Source organism: Nuphar pumila, chromosome 1, assembly GCF_984573655.1.
Source record: "Nuphar pumila chromosome 1, dmNupPumi1.hap1.1, whole genome shotgun sequence".
NCBI lineage: Eukaryota > Viridiplantae > Streptophyta > Magnoliopsida > Nymphaeales > Nymphaeaceae > Nuphar > Nuphar pumila.
The window spans coordinates 58588320-58611746 of NC_143249.1; positions in this window are offsets into that span (position 1 = coordinate 58588320).

Consider the following 23427-nt stretch of genomic DNA (forward strand, 5'->3'; position numbering starts at 1 on the left):
GTCCCGTAGGGCCCTGTTTTGATGATACGGCTAAACCGATCATCAAACGAATTCCAAATTCGGTAGGGAGCACCCCTCTAACCTTAAAAACAATATAGAATGATAAAATACATGAAAAAGCATGGCCTAGATGCAAAAGTTAAAAGAAAATCCTAAAATAAGAAAATTTCACATACGGGCACGAACCAAATGTAGTATTTAACGCAATAATGCAAAATTCCATCATATAAAATGTCTGATATTTTGCAAGCTTCTAAAGGACATGAAAATGAACATATTTGAATTTTACAGCCCCGGAATTTGAACTACGGTGAGTCAGGTAATGGGAATTTGGTTATGACAGAGGTAAAATCAATTTGTTCTGATGTAAAATTGAATAAAAAATAGCAGCCGACCTTAAAAACTTCTGAAATTTAAATGGAGAACTACTGGCATGTACAGAAACAACTTTCATTGATTTGTTTTTGGCATTTGATCAACAAGAAAAGAAATAAAAATACGACATTATATGCCTAAATCAGAAGAATAGATGTAGATGCTAAAACAGGAGACCGAAATGAAAAATACAAAACAGGCATGAAAATTGTCCTACAAATTGCCAAACTTCATAATCAAACATAGAACATTCAGAACAGAAAGTTCACTTTTTATAAAATCGGATTTAGAGCTATATCCAGAGAGAAACCATCGACTTAAGTCGATACAGAGTCTCAGAGACCCAAATTAAGCTCTGACACGTGTCCTGAACTCTCGGATCGTTGTCAGACATCAAAAAATTCAGAAAACTCTGAGAAAATCATGTAAAATATGAGACATCATCCCAAGTTCAAGGATTTTTTTGTTTCGAAAATTGGATCTCATATGAGGGAGATCTCGATGTTACTAGTCGAAAATAAATCTTCAGAACGTTTCCCAGGTCACAAAACCCGACTGAGCATTTCAAACTTTGAACGCAGTAAACGAATTCAAATCACTTTGATTTTTTTTCAGATTGTTAAGAACACCTAAGGTCACATTCTATGATTATTTTAGCATTTTTAAAGAAAAATAAATACATGAAATAATGAGTTGACTGACTGACAAAAACAGGGAATTACATAAATAAAGCAGAATGCATAAAATATCAAATAAATTCATAGAACATGCTATTTTAATTAAACAAAATATAAATCTACCTTATTTTAATGCATGAACATGATGGAATGCAAAAAATTGAATCAAGGAAGCGTAAAAAAATTCTTTTGATATACGTCATTTTATGAGAATAGCTCAATCCATCCTTCGGATGAGCTCTTTTCTCAAAACGACAATACAAATCAAGGAAATGGTATTGTTATGATAAATTCGATTGAAATAGAAGTGCACCTTGCGTTCTCCTGCAGTTTGGGATTCCCAAAATGAGTGGCTACGAATGGCTTCTCTTGTCCTTCGACCTAGGTTTCTGAAGGTTCATGAAAATCGACCCACGCTCCTAGGTCGAACTTGAAGTGATGTGAGCAAAGTTGGTGCTTAAATGTACTCTCTCAAATGAGCCCAAGGGGAGCGTGAATTCAAAAGGATGAAAGTAGAGTTCTAGAGAAAATTTTGGTTAAAATTCAAAATCCAAAGAAGCCTCCTCTCACTGGGCATGGGCTAGGGTATTTATAGAATTTTTAGAGATTTTGAAATTCAAACAAAATGAATTTGGACCCTCCATGTGGCGCCATCTCAGGGCATGCCATTTTGGATTTTTGAAATAAATAAAATACAATTTTTGTGAATAGGACACCTCAGCTGGATTTGAAAATTTTCAAAATTAAAGTTTGCTTGATTTTCTCTGCAGGAGTTTCCCAGATGGCGCCACCTCAGAGGGTGCTACCTTGGAGTTTGAAATTCAAAGCTTTGCTTTTCTGGAAGAATGAGAGACTGCCATGTGGCACCATCTCAGGGCATCCACATTGACATGTGTCAGAAAGAAAGGCAGAGGACTCAGATGGTGCCACCTCAGAGGGAGTTTGAATGTTTGAAATTCTGCTTTTTCTGGAGGAAGCAGGAACAGACATGTGGCACCACCTCAGGGTGGCTCCACACTGCCATGTGTCAGAAGGCAAAAGCTGAGGAAGCAGAAGACGCCACCTCAGAGGAGTTTGAATATTTAAATTGTTGTTTTTTCTGAAGGAGGCAAAGAGTGACATGTGTCACTTGCTTTTTCTGAGAAAAGCAGAGAGAGACATGTGTCCCTTGCTTTTTCTGAGAAGAGCAGAAGGTGACTTGTGTCACTTACTTTTTCTAAGAAAAGCATAGAGAGACATGTGTCCCTTGCTTTTTCTGAGAAGAGCAGAAGGTGACATGTGTCCCTTGCTTTTTCTGAGAAGAGCAGAAGGAGACGTGTGTCCCTTGCTTTTTCTGAGAAGAGCAGAAGGTGACATGTGTCACTTGCTTTTTTTGAGAAGAGTAGGGAGTGACATGTGTCCCTTGCAGGAAGAACACATAAGATGGTGCCACCTCAGGGGGAGACAATTCCACTTTTTCTAGGAAAAGCAGAACATGACACGTGGTGGTTCAGAGTGGCATCAACATAACACATGGCAAGGGATGAAGGTGGTGGGCATTGACACGTGGCATGGAATAAAGAAGGTGGCTAAAGACATGTAGCACCATCTTAAAGAGGCCCCACATTGACACGTGTCAGAGGGTGGAAGGAGTGATAAGGTGACACGTGGTGCCACCCCTGGGTGAACCCCACGCTGACACATGGCAGGGAAATGGGAGGAGAGAGAAAATGGTCCAGTGGCGCCAATTCAGGGACAAGGCTCCTATATTTTTTGGGTTTTTCAAAATTCAGTTTTTTCAAAAGGAAAGCCTATGTGGCACCACCTCAGGTGGACCCCACGTTGCTTCTTTATTGAAATAAAAGTAAGACAATAAAACCTCTTTTTGGAATTTTCATAAAAACCTAGACTAACTGGTAAATACAAAATACTTGGCCTAATTATAAAGATTTTGAAAAGAGGTGGCCCCTGTAGGGCAATTTTGCAAAAGAAAGATATTTGAAATTGTTGACAAAAGGGCGAAAATCTAGGGTAAAATGGCTAAATTTAGAGTTAAAAATCCATATTAAAAATATCCAGATTGTTTTTCTGAGAAAATATTTGAAATTCAGAGTCCTGGGGGTAAAATGGGAATAATTGATAATTTTGAAGACCAAGGGTTTTGAAATTAATTTTGAAAAGAGTTGCAATTCGAATCTAGATTGAAATTTTTGAAATCGAGAGTTCTGGACCTCGAAATGACATGCTGTGCAGTGAAATGATATGAAATGTTCATGTAATGCTATGCAAAGACATGTTTTAAGAAATACTATTCTAACTCAGGAAATGGGAATTCTAGCTTCTTGTCAAGAGTAGAATTTTAAAAATTTACAGTTTGAAGATATTTCTTAGCCTAAATATAGAAATTTTGAGACTCGGGAATGAAATTTAGGACTTTTTACAAGGTTCAATCTCAGAAAATGACCATTTCGCCTTTTAGTGATCTCAACCAAAATGTGATGATTGGTGGAAGTGTCAGGAAGGTGAGTGAAAATTTGGGGTGTTTACAGACTCAGACTTCCTTTTGGTTCTGATGTTCGTATTGGACCAATTGTTACCTCAAAAATTTGAGTTTTCAAACTCGACTTTCTCTTCTTTCTTTCATTTTGAAGATCCGGGTTCCGACTCGGGTTGTCTCCTTTATCTTCCATTTCCGCAATTTCGAGTTCCGACTCGTACTTCCCCTTTAGGATAAGGGATAATCCTGAAAACACCGACAATCGTTCTTGCTCAATTCTCAAATTGTCGCTCTCTTTTTCAACTTTCCATTGAAAAACCCAGTGCTCATACTGGTGCATTTTTAAAAAACCAGTGCTCGTACTGGTGCATCTTCAAAATCCCAGTGCCCGTACTGGTGTACATTTTTAAAATCCCAGTGCTCATACTGGTGTACATTTTCAAATTTCAATGCTCGTACTGGTATGCATTTTCAAAACCCAGTGCTCGTACTGGTGTGCATTTTTCAAAAACTCAGCGCTCGCACTGGTGCATTTTTAAAATTTAGTGCTCGTATTGGTGTATTTTTCAAAACCCAGTGCTCGTACTGGTGCATTTTCGAAATCCAGTGCTCGTACTGGTACATCTAGCGCTCGTGCTAGTGTCTCGCTGACTGATCAGCTAGCTCTCTAGGTTCAGTCTCTGTACTAACCATTCATCAATATTTCAAGCTCTATAATCTCAATTTCAACCTTCGGGTTACCATTCTATTAAAAATTCAATCTTATTCTCTTGCGAAGGACCCTCCTGAGGGAGAGTTCGAGGGAGCTCGTTTCTTTCGCATGCAACCATCTTTCGTTCGCAAGAACCCTTTTCCAGTGAGAGTTTGAAGGGACTCATTTTCTTCGCCAACAGTTTGCAAAACAACAACCAACTTTACACAAAGGATCTCTTTTTTGGGGAGAACTTCGACAAAAACCTATTTCCTTACATGGCCCCCTGTATTTTCTCATCTTTGGTCAACCCCTTCACAGAGGACCCTCTTCTAGGGAGAGTGTGATGGACTCGTTTCTCTATGATATTTTCTCAAAACTTTGTTTTCAGCCGCCTTTTCATAAGAGAAGCCTAGAGATAGGGAGTTTTGACGAAAACTTAATTTCTCTTCGAAAGTTTTGTTTTCTGTGAATACCCCAAATTTTTAAAAATGTTGTAAATATTTCCTTTTTTTGCCCTTGACCCCATTTTCTTAGTGATTGAGTCAGTTTTAAATCTAAATACCAGTTTGTTTCTCAAAGTTTTATTGAAATTCAATCCATTTTATATATCTGACTCAATTTCGGATCTGGATCCATTGTCAAAATCCAAATATGAGCCTCGTTGTCTAATTTTTAAATTAAATTCTCGAAATTACCAAAATAACTTTTGAAAAGCTCAAACAAGTTCGTCCGGAGTCTGTTTGGATCCATCATGTTATATTCCTCGATTCGAGGTTTAAAACTCGAATAAATTTCTCAAAACTTGGGTCGAAACCCATTTTCTGAAGAAATTTCCTCAAAATAGCCTTGGAAATCTTCTTTTTGTAAATATTTCTCAAAAATACAAAAAAATAGTTTAATCCTTGTTTTTCCGTAAATTTTAGGATTTTTATTCCAAAAATAAAAAAATATAAAAAATGCAGAAAATGAAAAAAAGAACAAAAAATCTATACATAGAAAAGAGAAATATAATTTTTTAAAGACCTCCTTTTGAAGAAAACAAACCTTTTAACTAAAACCATTCTTTTGCAAAAACTTTTGAAAATACCACCGTTTTGAAAACTTTTTCACAGGGAACCGCCTTTGGTAAAAGCCCTTTTAACGATTTTTTTTTTTAGGGTTCGGAGACCCTCTTTTTCGCCGGCTCCCTCGCGCTCCCTTTTGCAAAACTGCCATCTCCAGAAGCTTCACTATCCCCTCTCGTTCTCTTCCGCCCTTCTCGAAGCTTCCATGTGCGACCTTCTCCCTCCTTTGTCCATCTCTAACGAACTCACCTCCCTAAGCCCTTCAACGCCAACCGGACCTCTCTCGAACTCGGCTCTTCTTCTTTAAAAGGGGAGCACGCAGGAGCCAGGAGGGCGGGATTCCCTTGGTAACCCGCATAGCCTTCCCCTCCTCTTCTGGTGTTCCCCTTTTCGGGTAATCAAAGGACCCTCAGCCTTTCCCCTCTGATCGGGCGAAGAGGACCAGTACTTGTAACGATACAAGTAAAGCCAGAAGGTCGATCTCTCCTATCCCTCTTTCAGAATCCCTGTAACTTCGGTAAGTACCCCTATTCTTTCCCAACTTTCTGTCTTTCTTTTCTTTCTTTCTTTTTTTCCCTCATTGTTTTCCTATTTTCGACCCCTACTAAGGCACTTCGGACGACATTGGATTGTCTATAACAATCCCAATGTGTCTTTGTGCGATATTAATGGGATAAATCCATCCCGACATTTCCATCTGTTTCTTATTTCTTTTATGTCTTATTGTTGCTTTTCGATTCATACGATTTGAGTATATATTTGTTTAAAAATTTTCTTACCTACTTTGATGATCAGATCCCTGTTTATGTGGATTGCCCGAGAACTTCTCGGGTGTACATTCCTGTTGTGGGTGATCGATGGACATTGGTGATCGGCCTGGATCTTTTTCTTTTACTATGAGCAACCTATTTTAATTTTCTTCCTCCCTTTTCGTAAATCACAATTGGATATCACTCAGTTATTTTACCAATTTATACTGCCCAAGAGCATGTTTTGATATGTCCTGATTCAAGGAGCCAATTCATCTTCGATGATTTGCCTGTCTTGAGGTTATGTTATTACTATTTGAGGGTGCTACCTATCCCTACAAACGTTACCTTCTGGATCCATATTCTTGCGGTCCATTGTTTATGGAGGTTATCCATTCAAAAGAAACTTGCGACATCTCTGTAATTTGTTCTACCTCCACCATCCAGCATTGCTCGTTTATGTGCTGCTACATTTTTTTTTGTTTTGTGACAAGACCGCATCAATTCCAGTTTTCTCTTCTTCCTGTTTTCTTGCTGTCATATCTATTTGCATTATGATAGAATATGGATTGTTATTTGTCTAGCATAAGATTTTCATCTGCAGGTTCTGTTACAGGAAATGGTGGTATTAAACCACAGTTCTGGAAACTTATGATCTAGGACATGTTTTCTTATTTGCTACATCTATGGAATCTGAGTTGTTAGTTGTCCATAGTAAGGTTTTTCATCTACAAGCTTTGTTACAGGAAAATATTGTATCAAATTACGGTTCTGGAGATTTATAATCTAGGATATGTTCCAATTTGGCATATCTATTGCATCCATGGAAGTTTCCATTTCATTTGGGCTTATATATTTCTCATCTGATACTTTAATGGTTCTTGTACTTGTGGTATCAAGAGATGGCAACGAAGGTAAGTCTGGTGTGCCGACCCTGGAGATATTCGTTATGAGTGATACAGTTTGTAGTACAGAGTAACGTCTCCTGATTCCTGACTAGAATGTTTTCCTTACCATCCCAAAGTTCCATTGTCTCATTGTCATTTGGAGATCATATGGAGTTACCGGAGATTAAGTTTTTTTTTTTTAAACTTACATGCATCTTGGGTTTATCAGTTTGTCCCAAGATATGTTGCAGGGTGGTGTGATCATCCCTGCGTGCTCAGCTTGTAAATGTATGGTGATGAGATCGGGTAGGGGGCTAATGTCCATCTGACATTAATAAGTCCAGATTAAGGTAAACCCAACAGAATATTGGTCCCTGTGTTCATTCCTATCCCAGGTCACATTGTGAAATGCAATGGTTATAAATTCCAGATGTGCATAGGATTAATGTGCAGATTAGCATAAAAAAAATGGTAAGTCCTGATCAGGATCAGACTTTCTCCTTTTAGAGCTCTAGGCTCTAAAAGTTTTTTTTTTGGTGATGATCGTTCTTTTTCTTTCTCTTATCTGTCACTAACAGCAGCAGTTTATTAGATTCAGCCCTTCCGGTCCCTGTTGCCAGTCCAGTTCCTGTTCAACAGGTGTGATTCAAAATATGCTGATGTCTTCTTTATAATCGTTGTAATTTTGAAAAGAGATTTATATGTAAAACATGTGAAAACCAGACATCAAATATTAAAAACCGATTCTCACTAGTGGATGAGACCGGGTCGAACTCAGGGAACGGGAATATTTTGTATTCAAACACACAAATCTAAACTAATCTTTATTACCGTATTATTAAAATGTAAAATGTTCGAGTAAAGTAAAAACAACTATCTATTACAACCAATGAATACCCTTCGCAGAGGGCGTAAAGTGCAATATTTACAAACCCAATTAAATTCCTAATTCTAAAAATAAAAGCAAAAATCTTCTACTCTTGTGCTTCCTCGTGTCACGTAATCACTTCTGATCCAATCCCGTGCTATTCTGCACAAATAAACAGAACACGAGCAGTACAAGATACTAACAGGTATGCTATGCACAATGTAAATCTAAAAATTGAATTAAGATCTAGAATATGATAAAACTCTCTAAAGAACTTCTACTATAGGTAAACAACTAATGTACTTAAATCTGTAATGCTAATGCAATGACAACCTAATGAACTTAAGAATGTTAAATGCTATGCACAATGCTACAACTGGAACATAAATGTGATACTCGGATATGCAAGAAACAGGGACATCAATGCTACAGAATGATTAAGAAACATGAAAACATGGAAAATTGCAGCAGACAGAGAACTATATGCAACAAGAAATCAAGAACTACGATGAAATAGCAAATCAAAAAGACATTAGCTACAAGGAAAAAATCGACTATTATAAGAATTGAAAGATTACTATTAACTAAAATGAAAAATTGTAATCTAATATATCAACTGATGTAATACAAGTACTAACAGGAATGAAATCGGACTGAAAAAAAATAAGAACAACTGAATAAACAAAAAAATTAAAGGAATGAATAACAGAAAATGCAGAAAAATGAATCACAATATCAAAACATATGCAGATGAAAAACAATATGCTAAATCAAAACGATGCAAAAAATTGAGAATGAAAAGAATGAGGAAGAGGCGAACAGAAAAAAATGAAATTCAGACAATGAAAAAAAAACACACATTCATGGAATGAATTATAGGAGTTTAACAAAGGAACAACAGGAATTTATTAATTGCAAATCAGAGGATCGGTTGAATACAACACAGAAATTTATGGGATGAAAAAGATTAGACTAAAAAAACATAGGAACAATTGAACAAAAATAAGAAGCAGATGAAGAAGAATCGAAGATCGGATGATGAAAAAAATTCAGAACCAGCAATGATCAAATTTTTTTTCGTTTTTCTTTCTTTTCTTTTCTTTTTTTCTTTTCTGTTTTTTTTTTTCGTTTTTCTTTCTTTTACACATAATCAATTGAAGAAAGAAGAAGACGAGGATGAGGAATCTGCAGAAGAAGAAGAAGAAGTTTCAAGACTTACCATGATAGAGGGATTAGAAAAGAGGTGGCCGACCTCCTCCCGTACGCCACCACCGGACTGAGATGCCTCCACCGGCGAAAGAAATCAGAGAAATAGTGAGAAGGGAAAGAAGAGGGAAGAAAAACTGATCGTGGAGAAGGGAAAGAAGACAGGGAAGAGAGGGAAAAGGGGTTTTGGCGCAAGAAGGGGGAGACGACCTGTTTTTTTCATTTTTTCTTGGTTTTAAAGAAGCAAACCCAAACCAGCTTAAACCGGTTTGTAACAAATTTTTTTTTTCAGTTTTCAAAATCACAAACCGTGTAAACCGGTTTGTTTTATTATTTTTTTTTCAAAAATCTAAAAAAAAAAACTATTTAAAGCAATTCTATTTGCTAAAAACCTCAAAACTATTCTAATCTAAAGACTACTTCTTAAAAATATTTACACTAAACCTCATTTCAACTTATTATTTTTTTTAAAACTAACTAACTAACTTTATTTTTTACTCTAATTTTTATTTTATTTTTAAGAACTCACAATGACAAACATTAAAATATTCATTAAATTGCAAAATAATACTAATTTTCAAGCATTTTCTCTTTTTAATTCATTTTAGCTCATTCACTCAAAACCAGCATAAAATTGGGTTTTAAATCAATTTTTTATGAAATCATGCATATTTTTTATATGAAATAACCCTAAAATATATGCATGATCAAATACCCCCATGCTTATGTTTTGCTAGTCCTCGAGCAAACTAGAAAAATGCAAGAAATCAAACTATCACCTAACTCACTTTCGTAGGAATCACGGTTGCATTTAGCTCAAGCAACACGCCCTTTCAACCCCTGGGTTACCCCAGTGGATGAGTAAGGTCTCGTGAGGGTTTGCAGTGATGCTACCCACAAACATCTCTGTCATGTATGCATAATATTACACATCCTCATAAGCAGTAGATAATCAAAGACTTTATTTTCACCAATATTTTCTGTTATTTCAAAATCAAAATATAATTAGATTCTTTTATATACCACCACAGAAAAAGAATTTCTTTCACATTTCTAAATATGACAATTATTTATGTTTTGTTCTTAGAAAATCCAATAAAAACATATTATTATTTACTTATCCTCACTCATATGTTTTCTGCATAGGTTTTCTCAATCACACTTCTAAGCACTGAACTTTTCTTTCTTTTTAAGCTCTTTTCTCGATTTTTTTCATTTTTCACGCCTTTTCTTTTTGCATATTCATTCTTCTCTTATAGCTTGTGTGTGGTCTGCTTTTATGCCTTGTGCAATGTCAATATCTTCTATACTTTTTCAATTCATACCAAAAGATATCAACTAAGACATAAAAGTGACTCCCTTCATTCACCTTTGTAACTTGAGAGTCAAATATTTCGACTTGTATCTGTTCTCAGCTACTTAGGATCACGAAGTTTTCCACTCTCCTTTTCAAAATGGAATTAAAAGTTTCAACTTACATCTAAGTTCCATCTACTAAGGATTATGGAATTATCCCGACAACCTAACGCATGCTTCTTCTTTTTTCTCTTTGAGCTCATTTTTACGCTTTTGTTCATTTGCTTAGTTTTTCAAAAATACAACTGTGCATATTCATATTTGCAATTCAAAATAAATTCTAACATGTATCTATAATCATTTCTTCGAAATTCGCATAAACAATCATAATTTTTAGATCTATGTCAGAAAAATTTTTTGTGGGACTTAAAAATCCTCTAAAAACATCAAATTTGAAATAACATTCATATAAGTTCAAACTTTTTCTTTAAAAACCTACTTTTCATGAGAGATGTGTAAACATGTGCAAGAACGTAAACAAAAATATCAAGGTGTGCAAACTACACCCTCCCCCATGCTTGAATGACACTGTCCCAGTGGCACTCCCCCATGCTTATATGAAACTACGTGAATGCACATGAGAGGAAATAAATGAGAAAAAAGAGTAGAATAACCTAACATGAATTAAAAATGCACGTTCTATGAATGCAATAAATGCAATGTATACATAACAAAACATAAAACTCATAGAAAAAGATAGAAAAACAAAAAATAAAACCAAAGAAAATCTACAATAAAACTCATAGAAAGAGATAGAAAATGAAAAATAAAACCAACGAAAATCTACAAAGCTTAATAACGAATGGAATACTATACAAAATATGGGTTGCCTCCCATAAAGCGCTAAGTTTGACGTCCCCAGCCAGACGGATCCCTGGAAAAACCTTCATCGTCCATGAGATCAATGGACATGAAGTCAGGCTCAATCGGGCTCTATGAAGAAAAGAGTGTCATCTGTGACACTACGCACTGTGTTTCCATCCCTTCTACCTCTAAATGTAGTATCAAATCTCTCTCGACATGAAGAACAAAGATTAGTCTCGTCTGAGAGACTGGTCAAGAATTGAGAGTCTAGAACCGACCAACTATCAATGAATGCAACTTCAGACAAGTGGTGAATATGATCAGGCTTGACTTGGTCAAGCACCTTCTGCATCTGTACCTCTTGCTTACTAAAAGGAATTGGTGATCCTAAAGGCTGAGAAAATGGGGCTCTATATAATGATACTGCATGCTGTGGGTCAGGCCCCTTCTGCTGAGGTATCATGGAGATCGACTCGTCAGTAGAAATGATATGAGGTTGATGAGTCGATTCCTGAATGGGATGATACGCCTTCCCATACTGAAGGGATGTAACAAACTTGACCTGCTCATGATGTGAATCGGTGGGTTGCAAGTCAAATGACATGGAATCCTCTCCCTTGGATGTGGCAACAGACTGACTATGAAGGTTCCTCTGGCTTTGCCTACTGAAGGTCTCAACCAACTGTCCCATTTGAGTCTCTAGCTTAGCTATTGACTGCGTATGGGAGCTCAAAACTTGTAATATCCTATCTTGGAAGGATTGACTAGATGAAGGCTCATGAGAATAGGGTTGAGTATAACCAGGTTGGGTTGGGGAATGAACCTGTGGAAAAATGGGATGCGAGTAACCTTGTGACGGGTTACTAGGTCTATACTGTGTCTGGGAGGGCTGATGGGATAGGGAAATGGACTGGTTTCGCCAACCTGGGTTATATGATGATGTAAATGAATCAGGCATGGGTTTAGCGAAACCTTGGGCAGCATTCACCTGCTCCTGAACGAATTCAAGATATAATGGCGCTGCCGAACAATCTGAAACACAATGTGCAGGGCTAGCACATAGCTCACACACTCTTTCTACTGGACTTCTCGAAGAATTGGCTAGGAATTGATCTAACTTCCAAGTCAACTGGTCAACCTTGGTACACAATTCTAACTCGGACCCAACTTCGGAAATCCCTATTTTCCTAGGACCACTAGACAACGATGTAGTCTTATCGAGACGTGAAGACAAAGCATGATGCATCGTATTTTCACTCAAAGTCTCGAATAGAGACCACGCCTCATCCTCACTCTTGAGCATAAAAGTGCCCCCACAAGACGAATCAACCATTTGACGATGCTTCTCAGTAAGCCCGTCATAGAAATACTGTACCAACTGCCAACGAGGCACCTGGTGATGGGGACACTTGCGGAGAAGATCTTTCAATCTCTCCCAAGACTCGTGAAACTGTTCTCCCTCAATTTGAGAAAAACTGGTTATAGCTTTACAAAACTGATTCGTTTTACCAATTGGGAAGTACTTTTTGAGGAATTTGCGCTGCATTCCTTCCCAAGTAGTAATACGAACCGTCTCAAGAGATTTTAGCCAGTGCTTGGCTTTATCTTTGAGAGAGAACGAAAACAAAGTCAACTTCATAGCGTTGTCTCCAAAGTTATTGATTCGCACAATCGAGCAAATCTCAAGGAATTCGTCGAGATGACGATATGGGTCTTCATTGCTAAGGCCATAAAACGAAGGTAACATTTGAATCACACTGGCCTTAATCTCAAAATGGCTCTCTCCTACATCAGGTCTCGTGATGCAGGAGGCAGGAGTATACGTATTAGGCATGAAGTACTCCCTAAGAGGACGAGTAATCTGCTGATTCTCAACCATGGTTGCAGATCTCTGGGCTCTCCTAATAAGGGACTCGGGGTCCTCAATTGGCTCTACCAGCTCAGGGTCAAGTGAGCGTCACCCTTGCATACACCTCATAGTAGACCCGTGTAGCTCACGTCCTAACTTTGGGTTTTCTACCTAACTAACGCACTAAGCGGCCAAACCACGCAAACCACAAAGCTAGTAAACTAAAAAAACAACATAAACTAAACAATCACCACACAAGTACACATAACAGAGATTATGCAAAAGAATTATAAAATCTATGTGTACGGTACCAATCGTACACAGTCACCTCTAAGGGAATCCTAGTAGGTGGGCTGTGCAGAAAAGTAAGTTCATCTCTACGATATGCACATACGTGGTTCTAAACCTAAATGCAAGCAAACACTAGGCAATAAAGCGAATACTAATATTACGTCGTTCCCCGGCAACGGCGCCAAAAATTTGATGTTTTCTTTATAATCGTTGTAATTTTGAAAAGATTTTTATACGTAAAACATGTGAAAACCAGACATCAAATAATAAAATCCGGTTCTCACTAGTGGATGAGACCAGGTCGAACTCAGGGAACGAAAATATTTTGTATTCAAACACACAAATCTAAACTAATCTTTATTGCCGTATTATTAAAATGTAAAATGTTCGAGTAAAGTAAAAACAACTATCTATTACAACCAATGAATACCCTTCGCAGAGGGCGTAAAGTGCAATATTTACAAACCCAATTAAATTCCTAATTCTAAAAATAAAAGCAAAAATCTTCTACTCTTGTGCTTCCTCGTGTCACGTAATCACTTTTGCTCCAATCTCGTGCTATCCTGCACAAATAAACAGAACACGAGTAGTACAAGATACTAACAGGTATGCTATGCACAATGTAAATCTAAAAATTGAATTAAGATCTAGAATATGATAAAACTCTCTAAAGAACTTCTACTATAGGTAAACAACTAACTAAACAACTAATGTACTTAAATCTGTAATGCTAATGCAATGACAACCTAATGAACTTAAGAATGTTAAATGCTATGCACAATGCTACAACTGGAACAGAAATGTGATACTCGGATATGCAAGAAACAGGGACATCGATGCTACAGAATGATTAAGAAACATGAAAACATGGAAAATTGCAGCAGATAGAGAACTATATGCAACAAGAAATCAAGAACTACGATGAAATAGTAAATCAAAAAGACATTAGCTACAAGGAAAAAAAGCGACTGTTATAAGAATTGAAAGATTACTATTAACTAAAATGAAAAATCGTAATCTAATATATCAACTGATGTAATACAAGTACTAACAGGAATGAAATCGAAATGAAAAAAAATAAGAACAACTGAATGAACAAAAAAATTAAAGGAATGTATAACAGAAAATGCAGAAAAATGAATCACAATATCAAAACATATGCAGATGAAAAACAATATGCTAAATCAAAACGATGCAAGAAATTGAGAATGAAAAGAATGAGGAAGAAGCAAACAGAAAAAAATGAAATTCAAGCAATGAAAAAAAATACACATTCATGGACTGATATACAGGAGTTTAACAAAGGAACAACAGGAATTTATTAATTGCAAATCAGAGGATCGGTTGAATACAACACAGAAATTTATGGGATGAAAAAAAATTAGACTAAAAAAACATAGGAACAATTGAACAGAAATAAGAAGCAGATGAAGAAGAATCGAAGATCGGATGATGAAAAAAATTCAAAAACAACAATGATCAAGTTTTTTTTTCGTTTTTCTTTCTTTTCTTTTCTTTTTCTTTTCTATTTTTTTTCGTTTTTCTTTCTTTTACACATAATCAATAGAAGAAAGAAGAAGACGAGGATGAGGAATCTGCAGAAGAAGAAGAAGAGGTTTCAGGACTTACCGTGATAGAGGGATTAGAGAAGAGGTGGCCGTCCTCCTCCCGTACGCCGCCACCGGACTGAGATGCCTCCACCGGCGAAAGAAATCAGAGAAATAGTGAGAAGGGAAAGAAGAGGGAAGAAAAGCCGATGATGGAGAAGGGAAAGAAGAGAGGGAAGAGAGGGAAAAGGGGTTTTGGTGCAGGAAGGGGGAGACGACCTATTTTTTTCGTTTTTTCTTGGTTTTAAAGAAGCAAACCCAAACCGGCTTGAACCGGTTTGTAACAATTTTTTTTTTTCAGTTTTAAAATCACAAACCGTGTAAACGGGTTTGTTTTATTATTTTTTTGTTCAAAAATCTAAAAAAAAAACTATTTAAAGCAATTCTATTTGCTAAAAACCTCAAAACTATTCTAATCTAAAGACTACTTCTTAAAAATATTTACACTAAACCTCATTTCAACTTATTATTTTTTTTAAAACTAACTAACTAACTTTATTTTTAACTCTAATTTTTATTTTATTTTTAGGAACTCACAATGACAAACATTAAAATATTCATTAAATTGCAAAATAACACTAATTTTCAAGCATTTTCTATTTTTAATTCATTTTAGCTCATTCACTCAAAACCAACATAAAATTGGGTTTTAAATCAAATTTTTATGAAATCATGCATATTTTTTATATGAAATAACCCTAAAATATATTCATGATCATATGCATATAAGAAAGATTGTATCTCAGAAGCAGCTGAGCCGCCCTATCAGAATTGATGATATCCATCGCGTCTGATTGCTGCTGATAAAACTCTTGCATAATAACTATCACTGGAGGAGGTTTGGGAAAACGCAAGTCAAAGGAGCATTGAATTTCCTAGAAGCTGCTACAGATTCATTCATCCTATTTGTCCTGTCAAAAAAAAAAAGAGAGAGAAAACTAAAGTCTTGGATTACAGTTTAGTAGTTTTTTTTTTTTTTTGCACTGAAATTGTTTGACCATCTTATCAGAATTTTTGGTTTATGTTTCCTTTTAGTTGTATTTCTCTGATGTTCTGCAAAAGTTATATTGAATTTGATCCCTTGCTTTATTAAGTTTCAGCTCAAAAAGTTTTGGTTCCTCTGGTTTATTGAATGGATGGTATGACTGTAAGCCCAACAAATACAATACTTTTGTTTATTCATGGCCAATAAATTGCCTTTACATGTAATTTCTGTTCTTCCATAGCATGGCACAAATTTGGTGTGTCTATGAGAGCAAAACATTGTTATGTCTTGCCTCTTTCATTTCAAGAGACTGCAACTTTGTAAAAAAATAAAAAAAATGCTTAGCTTTAAATTGATATCATTGGGACTAACTGTTAAGTAACTTGAACCGTAGAACTCAATGAAGGTGCTGTTTTTTTTTTTTTTTTTTTATGAAGACTGTCAGTGAAGCATCTGCATATTTGTTGTGTTCAGGTTTTGTTTTCTTAAGCTGCTGGAAACATGAAATCTCCAGGAGACATCTATTTCCTTTTCATGTAAGAATGTGCCATTTAACCACCTGGTTTGCTTTTCTTTTTTTTTCTTCCTTTTCATTGTTGATATTCTCTAAAGACATTGACAACTTCATGCAAGCATTTGGCTTGAAATTCATACTTTTTAGAAGCAACTGTGCTTGCTGCTTGGAAAAGGAGATGTGACAAGAACAACTAATTGGAACATCCAATTCTGTGAAGCTTCCTTCTTCTGGGAACATTGTTAATAAACCACCTTCCTCTGTTGTAATGACGTGCCCAACCCCATTCCCACCTGTCATTCATTCGCCATAACACCTTATGTGTTGGGATTCCTATCCTTTAGCAGCAACCAAATGAGTCATTGTGGCTCCTTGAAGCACATGGTAGTTCAAAGAACTGTTGTGTTTTGTACCTTTCACAACAACTTCAAGAGTTGCTGTGTCATTTCAGGTTGCACAACAGTGCCTAGAATTGCCGCAATTCTCGAGTTGTCACCATTTCCTTGGTTGCACTGCAGTTGAAAGAACTGTTGAAACTAGTGTCTCCTTCGTAGCAACTCAACAAATTGCTGTGATTTCCATGCTTGCATAACAAATTTCGAAGATAGCATCAACCATTTATAACTTTCACCATCCGCAACCCCCAAAAAAAAAAACCTTCAAAGTAGTTCACAATGGCTGTATACCCAATTTGTAGCAGCATCTTATGGTTGTCACCTTCATAAAATCTTCACCTTAGCATTACCACCTATGCCTCCAACCCTTATGTAATTCCAGCATACAATGTTCAGCCCATATTGCATACATCCTGAATAGCACAGGACATCTTTTTACATATTTCAAACATCCAGTTTCCTTTCTTTTAGTCATCTTAAGGTGTTTCGTACGTGTTTATATCACCATAGTATATACTTCATCCTTGGTCTTACACTTTTTTTTTTGTGACATATAACTGAGTGTTTCATGAGTAGTATCTCAGGTCCAATATAATTGTCACATGAATGATTTTTTTTTTGTGTATATACATGCTTTATACTGATTGAACGTTTTGCAGGAAATACATGGAAGATGCAATCCTCTTCTTAAACTTAGAAATTCTTTATTCAAGTCAATGATATAATAGTTAGATGATCATGAGAAATTTTACATTTCCAGCTTTTAGATAAAATGAATGAGCATATAAATATTATAAATCACTGGCTTCCATATCATTTTTATCTCATTTCTCAAAGATCCCACAAATGAAAACACGAATGGCACGTGCACCATTTCGTAAGAGGTAATTAAATCCTAAGTTGATGATTTACATCAATGGCCATAGTCAGGATGTAAACAAAACTTAGGATTTTTATCTTTTATAAAATAACACTGGATCCACACTGGATCCTTTTCAAAATTCATCATATTTTCTTTAAATATTTTCCTCTTTTATCAGGGTTTAGTTTAAAATTAACTCAATATATATACCAATGGCCATAGTCAGGGTATATTGAGAGTTAATTTAATTTTAAAACTCTATAAAAGTACCAAAGATGTATTTTATTCTTCACTTAAATTTAAATGTGGTTATTATATAATACATTCAATGACCATAGTCAGGGATGTATTATATCTTCAATCTCATTTTTAATTCATTTAAAGAATGGAATAGCTTTTCAAAATCCAATTTCAAAATTAATTAAATTCATTTATCATTTAGGATAGAATTGCATCATATTTTAAAAATTCTTTTTCAGAAATCTAAGTGATTTCCTTCAGATATCTTCTTCACTTCTCAAATCAATTTTCAACTCTTGTAAATTCAAATATCATTTTCAGATTCTAACTTTAAATTCGAAGTCCAATTTGACTTTGAAATTCATTTGTATATCCAAAAATTCAAATTCTAATTCAAATCAAATTTCAAAGTTCGATTTAACTTTGAAACCTCTGATTCATCTTCTGATTTCAAATTCAAAATCAAGTTTATTTTCTTATCTTCAAAATCCAAGTTTTGAGATTGATTCCAAATTCAAGTCTTTTTCTAAGTTTTAAATTTAATCTGGGTTTTCAAAACCCAGATCCATCTTCAGAAGTCTCATTTGGACTTTCAGAATCCAAATCCAAAGTTAGATCTTAATCCCAACTTGGATCCAAATTTCCAAGTACAATCTTCACTTTTCGGATCTCAGGCTTCAGATCCATAATCTATTTAGGATCCAGAATTCAATTTCCACTTCGAATCTCGGACTTCAGATCCAAATCCATTTTAGGATCCAGAATCCAATTCCACTTTGGATCTCAGACTTCATATCCAAATTCTGTTTTAGGATCCAGAACCCAGTTCCATTTTGGATCTCAGACTTCTGATCCAAAATCCATCTTAGGGTCCAGAGTCCAACTCTATCTTCTCATATTTCAGATCCTAAACCCATTTTTAGATCCAAAATCCATTTTAGGATTCAGAATCTAATCCCATCTTGGATTCCAGATCTTTGATCCAATTCTATTCAGGATCCGGAATCCAACTTTCAAATCCAATTTCATTTCATTTCCAGATTTCAAATCTAAATCCTTTTACAGATCACATCTGAATTTCTTAAATTCATTTCCATTTTTAAATACCATTTGGATTCCTCAAATCCATCCTGATTTCAAATTTTATCTCTTCTCCTAAATCTAAGTTCAAAGTCCATTTTCTGACTTTGAAATCTCTTTCCTTTTTCCTTTTATCCCATCTTCAAATCATTCTCTCTCAGAAATCAAGATTCATTCTTTCAACTCTAAATTTCTTCAAAGACTTAGAACTTCTCTGATCTATCTCAAGTTCTAAGTTAGATTCAATCATTCAGAAATCATTTCTTCATTCTATTATCAAGTCTATCTTAGAAAAACTTGGAGATTTTCAAAACATTTTCCCAAAAGAGCATATATCCTTGCATTGCACAAGCATGATTCTTTGTGCATTTTAGACTTAGGATAAATTCTTAGATAATATTTAGGCAAAGCAAAAGGCATTAATTTGATCCTTGGTTTGATTACCCCTGGTAAAGGCGCCAGGAACGGTCGAACCTCGTATCGACGAGCGAATCCCGTCTCTCCATTTTCCCACAATATATTTCAAAACGGAGGTGAGTTATTTTCCTAAATATTTTCAAATCAAGGTCAAGTGAGACCCCGCAAAAGAGTTCCTCTCTTTTTTCTTCTCTCTTTCTTTTTCTGTCTTTTATTCTTCTCCCCTCAAAAAGTAGGAAAATAGAGGTCAGAAAGGAAAAAGAGAAGGAAGAGAGAGAAACCACAAGAGAGGAAATTTTTTGCGATGATCACAGTTTTGGCGACCGTGATGGGACCTGTCTTCGTTCGGTCGAATTGTGCCTTTTTGCTTTGCTTTGATATTATCTAAGTCTTTATTCTTCTATGTCAACTTCACTTCCATGCAAAACTTAGGAGCCTAGACTCTGTCCTAAGCTAACATCATTGCATATAGGATCTAAGTATGGTTTGGTAGGACCATATTGAGGAGATTATTCCATGTTCAAATTAGACTTAGGTCTTAAATACAACTCTCCTCAATTCTATGAATTGAATGTAAACAATGTATGCAAGTGTATGCTTCTTTTTCATTTAAATTCTATCTCTTTAGGACTTGCATTAGAGCTTTCTAGTTTTATTGCATGATGAACATGTTTTTGAAAACATCGCTACCTATATTTGTCCCGGTCTTCACGTTGCTGGGTTGTCTCACTGAACCATAGTTTGGGAGAGAGCCTCACAACTCGACCACTTATTTGGGTTCGCGCCCCCTACCATGTACCTAAGGGCCATAGTCTGAGGTATATCGGTAGGTGCTCAAGGATGTTGGGAAGCCATTACCTTAGAACCGGAGAATTATTTCTATGCCACGTACTTCGAGCTTCGGCTTGAGTATATCGGCATACCTTGATTGGAATCAGATGATCTGAACCCTAGAGTTAGGTCCTACTCAAAATATTGCATTTAGGGTCAGCCTTTAGGGAGTGCTGTGTGCACATCCTTGTTTGTGCAGCTTTGGTTATGCGATGTTTCTTGTGTTTTTCTTATATATATGTATCAAACCTTTTCAAAACCCTGGGTATATTATCCAAAAAATTTCTTATCTTCAAAAACCCCAGGTGTATTTTTTTTTTCTTTTCCTAATTTCTTTAAATTCTTTTCTAATCCTACCTGTAATTTTTCCATTTTTTTTTCAAAATTTACCATCTATTATTCTAAAATTTTATTCTACGTATCTTCTAAATCTATTTCTCACCTTTTTTATAAATAAAAATCTCGTTTATCAAAACATGTCCTTTTTATCATATTCTAGATTATTCTCTTCTCATGGGAAGATGATACGATTGTCATGCTGTGATCATCGCAAATTTTTTCCTCTCTCGTGGTTTCTCTCTCTTCCTTCTCTTTTCCTTTTCCAACCTCTTATTCTCCTCCTTTTTGAAGGGAGAAGAATAAAAGAAAAGAAAAGAGAGAGAAAAGAGAAAAGAAAGAAAGAAAAAGAGAGAAGAGGAACTATTTTGCGCGGTCTCACTTGACCTTGATTTGAAAAAAAATATTTAGAAAATAACTCGCCTCCGTTTTGAAAATGCTGCGGGAAGATGGAGAGACGGGATTCGCTCATCGATACGAGGTTCGACCGTTCCTGGCGCCTTTACCAGGGGTAATCGAACCAAGGATCGAATCTATGCCTTTTGCTTTGCCTAAATATCATCTAAGAATTTATCCTAAAGATCTAAATGCACAAAGAATCATGCTTGTGCAATGCAAGAATGTATGCTCCTTTTGAAAGATGTTTTGAAAATTTCCAAGTATTCTGAGATGAAAATTGGTAAAGGAGTGAAGAAATGATTTGAATCTAACTTTGGAACTTGAGATAGATCAGAGAGGTTATAAGTCTTTGAAATAATCAGAGTTGGAAGAATAAATCTTGATTTTGAGAAAGAATGACTTAAAGCTTTGAAAGGAAAGAGAATTAAGTTTCAAAGTCAGAAATGGACTTTTGAATTTTAAACTTGGATTTAGGAAAGGAAATGAATACTTGAGATGGAATTGAATTTGGATTTTTAAGTTTGGAATGGATCTGAGATAATCAAATGGTACTTAAGAATAGAAATGGATTTATGGAGTTTTGGATGAGATCTGAAAATGAAATTGGATTTGAAATCTAGAATTGGGAATGAATTTGGATCTAAAGATGGTTTTTAAAATCTGAAATCTGAGATCCGATATAGAATTGGGTTCTGGATCCTAAGATGGATTTGGATCTGAAGTCTGAGATCCAAATGTAGAATTGGGTTCTGGATCCTAAGATGAATTTGGATCTGAAGTCTGAGATCCAATATAGAGTTGGATTCTGGATCCTAACATGGATTTGGATCTGAAGTTCTGGGATCCAAAGTGAAATTGGAGTCTAGATCCTAAAGGAGAATTGGATCTGAAGTCTGAGATTCAAAAGTGGAATTGGACTCTGGATCCTAAAGAGGAATTGGATCTGAAGTGTGAGATCCAAAGTAGATTTTGAGTTCTGGATCCTAAGATGGAATTGGAGTTAAATTCAGAAGATGAATCAAGAATCTCAAAGTTAATTTGAACTTTGATTTTGATTGGAGTCTTGAATATAAAATGGATTTGGAATTTCAAAGTTAATTTGAACTTTGAAATCTGATTTGAATTTGAATAAAAATGACTTTGAAATCTCAAAGTTAAATTTTGAACTTTTGAGATTGAAAATGAAATTGAATTTTGAAAATGAAAAGGATAAATTGGTTTTTATAAGAATTGAAGATAGATTGAAGAAGATATTTACATTACTTGGAGTTTTGAAAAAAGGAATTTTGAAAATATGATGCAGTTCTATCCTAAATGATGAATGAATTTAAAGAATTTGAAATTGAATTTTTGAAAAGCCATTCCATTCTCTAAATGAATTAAAACAAGATTGAAGATATAATACATCCTTGACTATGGTCATTGAATGTATTATATAATAATCTATATTTAAATTCAGGTGAAGAATAAAATACATTTTGGTGCTTTTATAGAATTTAAAATGAAATTAACTCTCAATATACCCTGACTATGGCCATTGGTATATATTTTGAGTCAATTTTAAGTTAAATTCTAATAAAAGAAGAAAACATTTAAGGAAAATATGATGATTTTTTAAAACGGATCCAGTGCGGATCCAGTGTCATTTCGTAAAAGATAAGGATCCTAAGTCTTGTTTACATCCCGACTATGGCCGTTGATGTAAATCATCAACTTAGGATTAATTTACCTCTTACGGAATGGTGCAAGTGCCATTCGTGTAGCCATTTATGAGATTTTTGAAAAATAAAGGAGAAAATATGAAAATAAGTAATTCATGGTATTTATAATGCTCATTCATTCTATCTAAAACAAGAAATGTAAATTCTCATTTAAAATCTAACTATTACAATACATGAAATTTTTTTACAACTCCAAGTTGTGATATCTTTCACATGTTCCCCTGCAAAACACTTTGGTTAATATGAAAATAGAAGAGAATTGTACATATATCATATTAATTCCAAAGATGCAAATTATTGAGACACTCATATACCTACTTTATGAAATGACATGGATGATCTGAGGTATAAAAGGGTAGCCATTTAATACATTTATATATATAGATATAGGTCTATGTATACATATATATATATATATATATACATATATATATATATATATATATACATATATATATACACTCTCTTATATATATATATATATATATATATATGGATATATATATTAACATGTATGTAGAATAGGTGACTGGAAATGTGATGGAAGTGTGAATGGTAAGATGAATGACAGCTGTGTTATACTGAAATATCCATGAATATTATGCTAAAAGAAAATGACATATGCTGAAGGTTTTGTGATGACAGGGTGAAATATGAATCATAGGTAATGCAGGGGATGCAGATGATTGTTGGACTTAAGTGGGGGTCATAATGGTGGCACATGAAGATACATCACATAGATGC